The sequence below is a fragment of the Brassica napus genome, chromosome C1 (genome assembly GCF_020379485.1).
Source record: "Brassica napus cultivar Da-Ae chromosome C1, Da-Ae, whole genome shotgun sequence".
Classification (NCBI taxonomy): Eukaryota; Viridiplantae; Streptophyta; class Magnoliopsida; order Brassicales; family Brassicaceae; genus Brassica; species Brassica napus.
In genome coordinates, this window is record NC_063444.1 from 22,958,586 (window position 1) to 22,971,967 (window position 13,382).

Consider the following 13,382-nt stretch of genomic DNA (forward strand, 5'->3'; position numbering starts at 1 on the left):
GAAATGTTTCATGCTCTACTGATACCACTCAAATTACCCTAAGGAGTGATTTATACTCTCTCAAATAAGAGGCCGAGTTGTATTACTTAGGGATCGAATTCACAGGGAGCTAGGGAACCTAAGGATTCTAATATGATTTGTTAAGCAAAGATGTTTTAAGAGTTTTAAAAGTAAATTGCAGTTTTATATTGAACAAGTGTTTGTTCAATAGCAGATTTTTGGGGTTTTGATTCTTAAAAAGGAAATAGCTAGACTTAGGGTTTTTATTCAGGAAAGTTGGAATTATAATCCTATAGATGCCTAATGAGTTGCATGCGTGATAATGTAAAGCTCAACTATTTGATCAACAAGTCTTTCGGCTCTTGCGGGCATTGACTTGTTGTCTATTAACTAGATCTATGATCTCAACTCTCGTTATATTGATCTATAGAAAGTGTCGATCGATATTCCAATGGGCGTATCGATCGATAGACCTTTTGCACTGTCGATCGATTATTCAAGTGTGATATCGATCGACGCGCTCTAATCAAGTTTTATGCGCAGGTTGAATGAATGCTTATTAAGCTCACTAGATCAGTTCTCGCCTTGCTCATAGCAAGAAACATAGCTCTATTAGAATGTTTTCAGGATGAGAATTAAGTTACTGCTTTTATCAATCAATCCAAGGGCAGGTTCTAGGTAGCTAATCTAGACACATGCATTAATGAACATTCCTAAAGATGATTATCACAACTCAGCAATCTATAGTTGGGGCTAATCCCTCCTAACCTATTTAAACCCTAAAATCTAACAAGAGAACTACTCAGACATGGCTAATCAATTCATAGCAGCAGTTAAGTATAAAAACTTCATAGAATAATAATATAGATATCAACGGAGTTCCAATCACAAATTATAACTTTGGATATTCTCTCCTATCTATCAATAAAACAATGAAACACAAAGAAAGCACACTTTGTCTCTAACATGGCGGCAAAGCTTATATAATTAGGGTAAAAACTCGTCAGGGGCAATCTTGTAAGATAGTGAAATCTTGGGCTTCAAGTTGGCTGTGACCAAACGGGCTTCCTGCGCCCTTCGCTGTCGATCGACACCATGTCTTGTGTATCGATCGATTCTAGCTCTCCAATATCGACCGATAGTCAATCTCGATGGTCATCTCGGGTGCTTGCTCTAAATATCTCCAAAATGGTCCAAAATCATCACTTATCTCCAAAGCATTCATGATCATATAAATATAATAAATAGACTCTATAATAATATAATTATTAGTAAAAACACCTATAAACTATGGATGAAAATGGGTCAAATCCATAGTCTATCAACTCCCCCAGACTTACCCTTTTGTTTGTCCTCAAGCAAAACAAACAGGCAGTATCTCTGAAAGAGGTTTTAAAAACAGCAGGGACTCACATGATTTAAAACTTAGAATCATCACCTCTACATATTGCAATCCACATCTAAGAAGTCCTAATCACAAAAGTACATCGTACCATATCCTAACTTAGCAACCAAATTCATCAAGCCAACAACTTAGCATAATCTTGTCTTTCATTCTCCTCTACCAACCTCATTCCTTAGCATAAAATAAAAGTGAAGGCTTTACCTTGGGAGTATCGATCACATGATTCTAGGATTTTCAAACAAGTATCTGGACTTGCAGGTATACATTAGTTTATATCCTCTCTCTCTACTAATTTTTTTCTCTTGGTCAAAGTCTGCTTATATGCAAGATCATTAACCAAGATTGGACAGGCTTCCATGAATCAAGCCTTAAAGGTGGTTACCACCAAGTCATGTTCACTTCTTTTTGACCTATATCCTAGGATTATTTGTGAAGCAAGCCTTAATGGTTGTAGCCACAAATTCCTGTTCTAATCCTTTACCTATGAAATTCTTATGAAGCAAGCTATAATGGTTGTAGCCACCAAGTCCTGTTCGAATTCCTTCCTAATAAATCTCTAATTTAATAACAATTTTTTTTTTATATATAATCTATATTCAAAAATAGAGAGAGAAATGGTGATAAATCTATATACACAATGCTTTACCTTCCAGACTTGTTTGGAGAATTTGATCCCATGTATACCAAGCCCCAAGACAAGCAGTTGTGTCAGGTTTAGTGTTGGAGGTCAGCTTTGGTTCCTTCAAAACAATCTTAGCAAGAGTGGATAGTTGACAGGTTGATCCACTTTAGTATCTTTAGTACTATCTGCAATCAGTAAGTCTAGAATGGTGTTAAAGAGTAGTTAAATATCTAGGAAAAATCTATAAGTTCACAATCCCCTTCTTGACTCAATAATAACTTAATTTGAAATCATTTCTAATAAGACTAATAAGTAAATAAATATCAGTAAACCTCCCCCAGACTTAAACTACACTTTCCCCAGTGTAAATTCAGTCGGAGTTATGGTTAAAAATAAATCATAAGGACTCAATGTAACAAGTAGGAACGATATACCAGACCGGAATAGATGTCTACCAATGTAAGGATGTTGATGTCGGTCGACGCAGGTAAGGCAATGTCGGTCGACGCAGGTAAGGCAATGTCGATCGATGTCGACTTGTTCGCGTCGGTCGATACAGATGGCAATCGTCTACTCGGATCTTTTTTTATGTCCTGCAATAATTAAAAACCAACATAAATAGTAAATCAATAAAAACTTAATAAATATTACCTAATAGTGGGTTGCCTCCCACTCAGCGCTTTGTTATAGTCATTTAGCTTGACTTTGGAGGTGTTTTGGCTAGTAGTGTTGAGAACTGGAACTTGTTGGAAAACAAGTATCAATCTCTTCTTTGCGCTTGTTGAACCATGTACCAGTGAAGTCTCTCACTTCCTCATCCCCTCTGTGGCATTTATCCTTCATTGCTGAAGTTGTGTTTTCAATCGTCTTTAATCTATCACCAAGACTCTCAAGGTTGAATTGATGTCTGGTAAGTACGGCGTAAGTGTCAGCTGAGATCTCTTTTCCATGGTAATGTGTGTTGGACATGTCGGATGTCGTATTTGGTACTAGCCGGCCTCGGTTTGTATCACTGTCGATCGATGTTGAATGGTTGGTGTCGATCGATTTGTTTTTGCGTCTGTCGATCGATATTGATGCTTCTGGTCGACGCGCAATGTAACTCTGAATCTCCACCAAATCCCCTTGTATAGCTTCGACCTTAGAGGTCAATGCACTGATGGTAAGATCCATTTGGAAATGGATGTCATCATATTTCCCATCAAGCCTCTCCTCTGTAGTTTCCAGAGCTCTATAGATCCCTTCTACCAACTGATCTACCTCTTTTCTCGTGTGGAAATCTGGTTGAGACTTCATTGTGTGTGGGCGTGGCGGATTGGTGTCGATCGATGCGGCCAAGCGGTTGTCGATCGATGCGTGATGGTGTCTGTCGATCGATGGTGATTGTCTGCTGTCGATCGATGGTGATTGTCTGCTGTCGATCGATGGAGGTCGAGCAATGTCGGTCGCGTTCTGAATTCTGGCTATGTCTTGCTTTATCTCCTCCATGCAAGTGTTTAGCCAACTTAATTCAATGGATAGTAGACACCATCAAGCTTCATCAGGAAGGCTTCTTTGTTCTTCTCATGTTCACCACAGACTCCATAGAACATCTCATTGATCTCGTCCGTGGTTGGTACCAACTTCGTCTGTGTGAATGAGCTAGCATGTTCAGGAAGACATATGTAGGCTGATTCATCTCTTGAAGTTATTTCAAGAAGTCTTCTGATATCCTTGCTGTAAACAGGAATGGTGTGTCCATCTAGATCTCTGGCAAATTCTCAATCATCTTTGTAGACTCCATACTCATCTTTCTCTTCCCAATAGAATTTCCTGTTACCATAAAGGTCATAAGCTCTTTTTCCGAATTCTGGCTGTCTGGCGACCGTTGGGACGTCTATGGTTATCGATGGATGGGTTGTATGGCGAGATTGTTGTTTGAAGTTGTTTTCTATGCCACCAGCTGTGTCATAGAACTCCTTTGTAGTCTTCTGTTCTCGGTTGCTGCGTTGATGCATGAACAGATTGTCTGCTCCATTGGCTGTTTGAAGGATATCTGCGATATCTTCTCGAGATACGTGTAGTGTGCGGCCGTCTATAGCTTTTGCGTAGCCATTAGGGTCCCTGAAAATACCAAATTCGCCTGGAGTTAGATACTGGTTATCTAATTTATCTTTTTCGCTTACAGTAGTTTTCGGTATTGGATGGTTGTCGATCGACGTGGTATTGTTGGTGTCAATCGATTGTTGAGGAAGCTTGTCGATTGATTTCTGGTGACGAGTGTCGATCGATTTCTGGTGACGAGTGTCGATCGATCGAGTTCTTTCCCAAGCAGCTTCTGCTTGAATCTGATCTGTATCATCACGCTTTTGCATGTTGAGCAGTTCCTCATCTGTGAAACTATCTTGTAGTTTATCTGCTCCTGGTGTGTAGGTTACTATTTTTACTGCAAAGCTCTCGTGGTGGTGTTCATCTCCCCAACTACCAATTGAGTAGTCTCCATCTCGCACACGGTTGAAATCAGTGTCGACCGATTTGTAGTAGGCAGTGTCGGTCGATGCTCGCTTTCGGCATCGTTGTTGAGGTTGAGTGTCGATCGATGGCAAGTTTGTCATGTCGAACGATGGTGCATTCCTTTTCCAAGAGGAATGATGTAAGAGTTTATCTTCCTCATCAAAGATGGTTCTGTACTCAAGGGCTCGTTCCTCCTCGAAGTCTTCATCATACTCGTCCGTATGCATATTTTGTCTTGTGTAAGCGTCAATAGTGGGGTTGTAGTAATCATTCTCCCACTCATCTTGATACGTGTCGACCGATTTCTCTTTGTCAGCGTCGGTCGAATTCGTATGGTTTGTGTCGATCGACGTAACTGGATGAGTGTCGATCGATTCCGAGTAGTCAGATTCGTACTCGGTTCCACAGTGGCAAGCTGCAATGATTTATGCATCATTGATTCTTCTGGAGATCGTTTGTGTCTTCTTGACTGGGATAGGGTCGTAGTGGGCATTACGATCGATGAGTGTTAGACAAAACTGGTTGTTTTGCAAGTTGCATACTGCTCCCACTGTTGACAAGAAGGCTCTCCCAAGTAATAGAGAAGAGTTCCAGTTTAATTTGATGTCCAAGACATGGAAATCAACTGGAACTAGGGCATTGCCAATCTGCACCTCTAGGTCTCTCACAATTCCTCCTGAGTTCTTCTGGAACAATCCACAAAAGTGAACAATTCCTGCGAAAGCTCTACCTGCAGACCCAGATGGTCTGCCATAACCCTAGGTAGAATGCTGACTGATACTCCTGTGTAGCACAAGGCATGTGGGAATTCAATACCCTGCACTGTGCATGGTATTACAAATTGCCCAGGATCACTCTTCTTCTTCAATGTAATCCTTCTCCTCATCTTTTCTCCAGCTTCACAGAACATTCTCCAAGTGTCTTCTTCTTTCTCTCTGGTTTCTCTGAAGAACATCCACAATCTGTGGCTGTAATAAGCTTCTTCGAATGGCTTATGTAGAGGAATCCTGAAGACTCTCTTTTGGAAATTTTCCTTTTCCTTTTCATTAGCCTCCCTCTTCAGATGTTTCGCCACTTTTTCCTTTCTTCTCCTTAGGGTTCTTCCAGTAGAAACCCTATCTTCTTCCATGGGATCATCTCCATCATATGAATGTGTCTTGATAGGCTCCGATGGTTGTTCTGAAGGTTTAGGTTTGGGCCTGAGTGCGTTAAGTTGTGCTACATCTATCTTCGGCATCTGCACTCGGTAGGTAATAGGTGCACGTTGATCGATAGGTGGTGATGGTTGTCGATCGATATTAGCTTCTGAATGTCGATCGACGTTGATGTTGGCATGTCGATCGATTCGGACATTGTCAGGGTTGATGTGGGTGTTTTGCTGCGAACTCCTCGTGAGTTAGAATCTTCCCGGTATTGAAGACACGGTTGACTCCGTAGGCGTTGTCGATCGATGTTCTGGTACTCCTGTCGATCGATTTGAGTTGGTGTATGTTGATCGATGCTCGGTGTCTAGTGTCGATCGACACCAATGTGACCCGCCGAAACTCATCAAACTTTCTACCTCGAAATCGTCTTCTTGCAGTTTCTCTTCCTTCACCACTTGCCAAAAGTCATCCTCAATAATGGCATTCACGTGGTGCTTCATCACATCATCCCCTACTCCTCTTGTTGAAGCTTTCTGCCTCCTAATAGCATCTCCTGTCTGCACAACCTGTATCTCCATCTTCTCCACATGAGAGCTCAAAGTCTCATACTTTGTGTTCAGATTGGTGTAGACTGAATATATCTTCCCATTGAAGTCCATAGTCATTCACTGATGTGCCTCAAGAACCCTATCGAGCATCTCTTCAATCTTGCTCTCTTGAGTAGGCGGCGGTGGCTTCTGGTAGTAGGAACTTCCAAAATTCATGTTGTTGTTGTAGCTGTTGTTGTAGGGTTTCTGGTACTGCGAATTTTGGTTGAAGTTACTCCTTTTCCATAGGAGTTTCTGTTTCCACCATGGTTTCTTTGGAATCCAGCTCCACCAATGTAGTTTACTTCTTCTTCCTCTGCTCTACCCTCTACAGCTTCTGCATCTTCAACAAAGTTGACCTGCTTCTTGAGAAGCTTGTGAACACTGTCCAGTTTTGCCTTCACCTCATCCATCTGATCATTCCCAAGAATGGTGGCAGATCTCTTCCTCTCAAAATCAGTGTTCTTGGTGCTGTTGATGGATGCTAGGTTTTCAATCACCTTGATTTCCTCCTCTGGATTCCTGGTGTTGAAGTTTCTATTGCTGGAAGCATCAAGAGCTATCTGGTACTGCACCGCGATGCCTCTGTAGAAAGTATTGAGTAGCTGTACTTCATTGAATCCGTGGTGTGGACAGTCTCTCTGGTAGGACTTGAATCTGATCCAATAGCCTCTGAATGATTCTGCAGGCTCCTGAGAGAATGTAGCTATCTTTCTCCTCAAGTCCTCAGCATGCGCCTCGTCAAATAAATTGCAAAAGTATGCATTCTTGATGTCACTCCAGGATTTAAGAGATCCTGGTTGTAACTGCTTGAGCCAATGCAGAGCCTCTCCAGCAAGTGAATATCTGAATAGTTTGCATAATAGGTAGTCCTCAGAGACTCCCTCGACTCTAATAGCAGAAATCGGATCCTTGAACCTCTTCAGATGGTCCATAGGATGCTCGTTGGATAGTCCATGGTAGGGTAATTGTCCCACAAGTGTGTAATACTGCGCTTTCAACTAAAAATTCCTCTCAATGGTCGGAGGAAGGATGGCTGATCTTGACGGTTATAGTCAGCCAACGTCCTGGATTGCGCAGCCCCATCTACATGTAAGGTAGTACTTGTAGTAGTAGCATCAGGCTCAGGGATTGCAGCCCCCTGAGCATCTATTCTCTGACCTGCTGCATCACGCGGATGACCCTCCTGGTCATGCAGGTCTCCATTTTTGTCCCGAACAAGTACCAAAGGCGCAACCATGTCTCGCGGTTCAGTATCGATCGATGCAACGAGTTGTAGGGATGTTGCAAGGAAGGTTTCTCTGCCCGATTGGAACAGTCTGCGCCTGTTGTTCCTGCTGCTGCTGCTGAGCAGCTTGTTCCTGCGCTTGAATGGTCTACTGCAACTGTTGCATCTGCTGCTGCATGAGTTGCATTGCTGCAGCTAGATCATCCTGATTGGCGTGATCACCCATAGTGGTGTCGGTTTGCCTTGGTTGTTGACGATTTGTTCTTTCTAACCTTTCTAGCTCCTGGTTGGTAAGTGTAACCAATTCTCCTTGTGCGTTTCTCCGAGTATGTCTACTAGTCATACACCTGGAACATTAGTTACAACAAAAAGGATAGAGCAAGTTAGAGGTCTTAGACTAAATAAATAACCGAAAAATAAAGGTAAAAAGATGGTCCCCGGCAACGGCGCCAAATTGATATTACGTGTATACGCACACCAATTAACCTAATGTGCACACTACCACAATCGAATGGTATGTCGATGTAGCACTTTAGGATCGAATCCACAGAGACCAATGATTACACTTTATCTTTATGGGATCAATACTTAGCTAAACAATGATGGGGTTTTTAGATTAAGGTTTCATAACAAGCAAGTAATAAGATTAATTAAAGCTTTCAGATGATTAAAATGCTAGCCTAGGGTGGTTTGGTCGGGTGTTAAACAAGTGTGAGCCAAACAATTATTAAAGTTCGATTAAAGACCAGTCTAGAACTTGAATCACCTAAGATAGGTCAGCCCACTGTCGTGGTGCTTCACCTTTTGTCAATCGATCTCAGTACCTAAACTGTCGTTTGGACTGAGATGCGATGACAAACATTAAGATCAAGTCCGATCTGTTCACAAAACACCCTAACATCTACTTTCGCTGGTTAGGGATATGATGCTCATTCAAGTTATATCTAGCAACCTATAACACTTTTGATGAATAAATTAAACCTAGAATCAGGCACTAAGTGGTTAACTTGATGCAAGCATTAAGAACAACAGTGAATGAAGACAATCGATTTATAACTTATTTATGTCAAGCTCACGGATCTAACACCCTAACACCCTGGACTAAGCAAGCTGACTACTCAGCCATGAAGAAAGAAAACACAGAGACAGAGATATAAAGCAACATGAAATATGACTGAAATAAAGTAATAGGGTTCAGGGGGTTCTTCTCTAAATCGAGAGAGATGGTCTTCTCCCTTTATAAAGTAGCAAAATCTCAAGTCTCAAACTCTAAGGTCTCGTTTCTTCTCCAAAAAATAGTGTAGTAAAATATAAAAAAACAGAAAAAGAAGTTTTATGGAAGCCACAGGCGGCTGGGAGAAAAAGATAGGATAATTAGGGCAAATCCCGTAATGACTTGTAGTTTCCTTAAAAATCTATGCCGCTGGAACAGGCACTCGGATTGCTCCGCTCTATCCAGAACAGCCACTCAGGTTGCTCCGCTATTGGGAACAGTCTGAGTGACTGTTCCGCGTGAAAATCTCTAGATTGCATTGTATTCTGTCCTTTTTGTTCCAGCTGGTCTATCTCCAATCTAATGCAACTCCAGACCTGTAATGACTCGAAAAGGACTAGGAAGACTCGATAATGACTTGAAAACCAATTAGAAAACATATATACAAGGTGCCCAAAACACCATATATCAATTCCCCCAGACTTAGATCCTTGTTTGTCCTCAAACAATGTCAAGTATCAAGAACAGGGAGAAAGGTTTGAAAGTGTGGGAACTCTCTTATGGCTCAGCAACCATACTTTAACCACGAATCTATGAACCATACAAGCAGACATACTAGGACAACACAGCTTACCGAAACCCCACTGACTGTTATTCAAATCGGCTTCATACTCTATATCTCAAACCTGCAAAAGTTACACTTTCCAGACAAAAGTCCTTACATTCAATTAAGATCAGTGTGAGCTTCTTGTCACATACATTATTCAGGGTAGACGGTTTAGGTACGAAAAAGGCTTTTTAAGTGTTTAAGTGGAGTTAGCATGTGTTTAGGGGTTACCATTTCTTTGTAGAGGATGCAGGATATCGCGCAAAATTGCAAGAGATGATGGATCCATTGATCTCCACAGACCCCACTCGTTTTTCTCTGCAGAGCAGTCGTCTCTGCTTGCTCTGTTCTTTGACAGGTTGCTCCATTTTCCAGATCACCCTTGTTCACACTGTTCACTCCCACATCAGCATTTGTTTCGCCGACCAACCAGGGGCACTGTTTTCCTTTTCGTTCTTCCCCTTCTCATCATCTTTTAGAACCCAAGTTTTTTTTTTTTTTCAGAGTTCATAAGATGATGATGATGATGACGACGAGATGGGGGTAATTACATATGGTGTGCCTCTGGTGGTCCTGATTTCAGCTTTGCTTTCACCCTCTTTGTGTTTCTGTTCGGAGCACCCCTACAGGTTGGACTCTTCCTCTCAGATCATGTATGCCCTTGCTCTTAAAGTGTATTCTTTGATAGAAACGAGTGATGGCTGTGTTGATCCTTTCCTCTCCGGCCCTTTTGCACATATCTGCACATATGACACTCAAAAACAGAATGCATGAGGGCGGAACAATGGTTTAAAGGTCCAGGGTGGGAACTAGCTAAGAATGAGCTAACCACTCAGGATCAACAAGATGGATAGAAAGAATTAAGAAGTCCTGAGTGTATTCTCATTTCCCTGATCTAATGCCCATAACAAGAAGAATTTCAGTCAAGATTAGGTTCAAGTTATTGGAGCTAAGTCTTTCCAGAGTAACCTTTACAAGCCGAAATCTTCTGGAGAGCAAGGTGAGATAAAGTCAGGGTGTTCCAGGTCCAAGTGTGCCGTCTTTCGTCACTGCTAAGGTCACTGAATAAGATAACTAAAGCACGAGGTGGTTAATGATTATCAAAATAAGGTCCTAATCTCCACAAGTTTTGACTCAATAAAAAGACTCAAACTGGCTCAAAACTGACTCGAACATAAAAACCAAAAGAAATAAACGCGTTAGTAAATGACAAAGACCCTCCCCCAGACTTATTTCACAACGTCTCGGTGTGAAAATAAATCAGAGAGAAGGTTTAAACAGAAATACAAATTATTTTGTTCGAGATACTTACCTGGCGCGGAGCAGCCTAACAGAGCAAGACGCGGTTTCTCCGGTAAAGGATGCTCCGAAATGAGAGCAGCCACCTGCTTGCTCCCGTTAAGGATCTCGGATTTTCTGATTTATGACGTGAGACTCAACAAACTAAAACCAAAAATAAGTAAAAAGAAAATCCTAATGTTAATGACACTCACCAGTGGGTTGCCTCCCACCAAGCGCTTGGTTTAAGTCACTAGCTTGACTTGGTGATAGGGATCAGTCTGGTTTAGCAGGAGGGCCTGTTCTAAAACAAGCTCCACAATCAGACATGTTCAGCTTCAAAATCCTGCTCAACAACCCTTTCACAGCGGCTTCCCCTTTCTCCTTCAGCTCATGTGTGAGAATGGCTCTGACTTTAGAGAATGGTTTGGAGGTACCCTTGCACTTTACCTCATACTCAATGGAGTTCTCATCACACTTGAGAGGTATCAAAGTCATTGTAGGATCTCCCTTGACCTTTTCTTCTTGACTTTCTGTTTCACCCTTGAATTCCCTCTGAATTTAGTAGGATCAGTGCTAGGATCTTCATCAGAGAACAGCCTGCTCTCACCCTTATCACCATGCTCCTTCTTAGGAACAATTTCCAGCTGTTCTCCACTAACCACTGAGATGCGGGAGGCGTATCGGATTTGTGATCTGGTTGGGACAGCCTTGTAGAAAACCTTCTTGTTGATGTTGGAGAATGAGACTCTCTTATTAGGCATGTCGACGATTGCTCCCATTGTAGCCATAAATGATCTTCCAAAGATCAAAGGCATCTCATGATCGTTCCTCATCTCAACAACTTGAAATTCGGTATGGAGCACACAGTCCCCAACCTAGACAGGAAGATTGCGAATGGTTCCATAAGGGACAATCATGGAAGAGTTTGCAAAGGCCAGATTCACCTGAGAAGGCTCAACATCAACAATGCCCAGCTCGTCTACAATCGCTTTTGAGAGAAGGTTCACACTAGACCCAGAACCACAAAGAGCTTCCTTGAACTCTACTCCAGCAATGGAACAAGGAAAAACAAACTTTCCAGGGTCATCAACCTTAGGCAGTACCTTCAGCGATGGTGTCAGTTCTTCAGTAAAGAGTGCCTTGATTTCCTCCTGAGATTCTCTGCAATTTTTGAAGAACATATGCAATGGCCGAATCTCCCAAGCATGTTCAAATGAGATCTTTTGAGGAAGCGTTCTCACCATCTTCCTAAACCCAGCCAGCTGCTCTGCACTAATAGGATCCATCAGATGTATAGGTGGAATTGGATAGGGAACCATAGGAACATAGACTCGCACTGGTGGAGTTTCAGCAGGTTCGCTAGGAGCAGTCACTCCAGAGCTAGCAGACTGCTCTGTGTTCTCTTATGCGCCTAGAACAGTCTCAGCGAATGGCTGCTCTATTGCATTACAGTGCTCAGTCCTAGGATTTTTATCAGTTTTTTCCAGGGAGCGTCCATTGTTGCCTCTTGACACTCTAGACTGTTTGAGCAAGCTGAACATCAATCTTTCTTATGTGGCTCGCAAGAGTGTCATACTTGGCATTCAGCTCAGTGAACATGTTGCCCATCCTGGTGTCCATTTCCGTGGTTACCTAATTCAACACTTTGGCCTGAATCTGCTGACCCTACAACAGCTGTTGCATCATCGTACCCAGACCCTTCAGCTTATCTGGTTGACTGTTCTCGGTAGCTGAAACAGCTTGCCGATTGCTCTACAGTTGTCGATGGTTATGGTTCTGAATATGCCCGGCCGTAGCTTGCTCCATGCTGAAAACGTGCCCTTGGTTGTTTTTTTGTAGCTGATCAACCTTGGCAGCCAGCTCATCTATCTTCTGGGTGTCAGAACTGTTCCTTTTCTTGGAACAATCACTCTCCTCATTTTTATTGGCTGAGGTAACAGCCATGTTCTCAATTAGCTCAAACGCTCTATTAGTGGTCTGAGTCATGAAGTCTCCATTGCTGGCAGAGTTCATAGCACTCTGAAATTCCCAGTCAACTCCATCATAGAAAATTTCCAAAAGGTAGTCGTCATCAAATCCATGGTGAGGACATTCTCTGCGATAGTCATTGAACCGCTCCCATGCGTCGCAGAAAGGCTCATCAGTGAGCTGTCTGAAGGAGGTGATCTTGTTCCTCAATGCAGTTGTTCTCGCCTTAGAGTAGAAATGGTTGAGGAACGCTGATCGGACCTGTTCCCATGAAGTGAGAGAGCCGGTAGGGAGAGAGTTCAACCACCGTGCAGCTTTTCCATCAAGAGAGAATGGGAATAACATGCACCTGATGTAGTCTGGTGGAACACCATTCGCACGAGTGAAACTGCATGCTTTTTTGAAGCTCTCAATATGCTCCATTGGAATTTCTGTAGAGAGACCAGAGAACACCTTTCTCTGTACTAGACCGATTAAAGCAGGCTTGATCTCGAAGTCTTGCCTGGTGCAGGGTGGAGGAACTATGGCAGAACGAGTTGTAGGGAAGTTTCAAGGAAGGTTTCTCTGCCCGATTGGAATAGTCTGCGCTTGCTGTTCCTGCTGCTGCTGCTGAGCAGCTTGTTCCTGCGCTTGAATGGTCTGTTGCAACTGTTGCATCTGCTGCTGCATGAGTTGCATTGCTGCAGCTAGATCATCCTGATTGGCGTGATCACCCATAGTGGTGTCGGTTTGCCTTGGTTGTTGACGATTTGTTCTTTCTAACCTTGCTAGCTCCTGGTTGGTAAGTGTAACCAATTCTCCTTGTGCGTTTCTCCGAGTATGTTTACTGGTCA

General features: G+C 42.5%; 1 non-coding gene across 1 annotated transcript; it reads left to right on the plus strand.

The window, feature by feature from the left end:
- Positions 1-12,655: 12,655 nt before the first annotated feature.
- On the plus strand, positions 12,656-12,762 carry LOC125581116. Its single transcript, XR_007318827.1, has one exon. It is a non-coding gene; the product is annotated as a small nucleolar RNA R71 (small nucleolar RNA).
- The last annotated feature ends 620 nt before the right edge of the window (positions 12,763-13,382 follow it).